This window comes from Penaeus monodon, chromosome 31, assembly GCF_015228065.2.
Source record: "Penaeus monodon isolate SGIC_2016 chromosome 31, NSTDA_Pmon_1, whole genome shotgun sequence".
NCBI classification, from domain to species: Eukaryota; Metazoa; Arthropoda; class Malacostraca; order Decapoda; family Penaeidae; genus Penaeus; species Penaeus monodon.
The window spans coordinates 1902638-1903875 of record NC_051416.1 but is presented as its reverse complement, the minus strand read 5'-3'; positions in this window follow the sequence as shown (position 1 = coordinate 1903875).

Sequence of the window (1238 nt, the reverse complement as noted above, 5' to 3'; positions counted from 1 at the left end):
AACACGCATTACTAGGGTTGACAATATGCAAAATGCATAACTGCATATGCTGCATCAAAGTTGACGTCAGTGCATATGCCCTATCGTTGGAGCATATGCGGTAATGTTACAGCATAGGCTATATTGTTGCGGCATATGTACTCATATTAGAGCATATGTAATTTCGTATTTTTCTGATTGTAATTGAATTGTAAATTAACGACGGGCGGTCTGATATAAAAATCTACATCAAATACCCAAGATTTCAACCTCGTATCCCACGTAAAATTAGATCAAGAAACATTTTTTTTTTTTTACCGCTCTCCGTCCATTGTAAGGGAGTAACCAAACAACCAAAATATTGGTGAAATTTACTTTACCCCATACTTTGGCACACTTTTCCAAGGGAACTAGCGTACTGAAAAAGCAAACCAAACGGTCAATAATATAGCACGATTGTGCTTTTAGCGATGCGCGCGGCTATGCGGTGAGTCTCCCGGCACTGTGTAGACTGTAGACCTCGGACAAGCTCAGCAGTGGGCCAGCCGTCGCTGTAATGATTTAAATCTGAGTTTTAGGCATCATGCCAAAAATTGCAAAATCTAACACCCAGAAAGCTGCAGATTTGGTGAAGGAATTTTGAGTGCTTCATTGTAAAAGAAGATAAATTAACTTGCAAATACTGCAACAAACGGGTATTATTTTTTATATAAAACCGTATCATTAATACATAATCTGGTTTATTATAAAGCTTTTATACACAATGATAAACTTTTCTAATCATTTTTATCTTATAGATTACTTAAATATGTTAATACATAGGCCCATAAATTAATGTATTATGCAATAATAGCAAGGACCGGTACAATAATAGTGTAGAATCGGAATCGTTAAAATGTTTTCGTCCCATAACTAGTATTTTTAGGCTCTAACTTATTGGGAAATCATTATTAGATTTGAAACTCTCATTTGATACGTAAAGTAATAAATGTTTTCTTAGATTCCGGTTTCAAGAAAGTTTTATGCAGTGCAGCATTTGAAAACCAGTGCGCATGAAAAAAAGTTCACCGAAGAAGCTGGTGCTGTAGGCCAATCCACCTCCAATAATGACAATACTGACAAAAATAAATTTAACAGTGATCTTTGCTATGCTATGTTGTCTGCAGACATTCCACTAAGTAAGATGAGTAACACCATATTCAATAATTTCTTATCAACTTGTACTGGGCACAACATACTTAACCAAACAACTTTTAAGA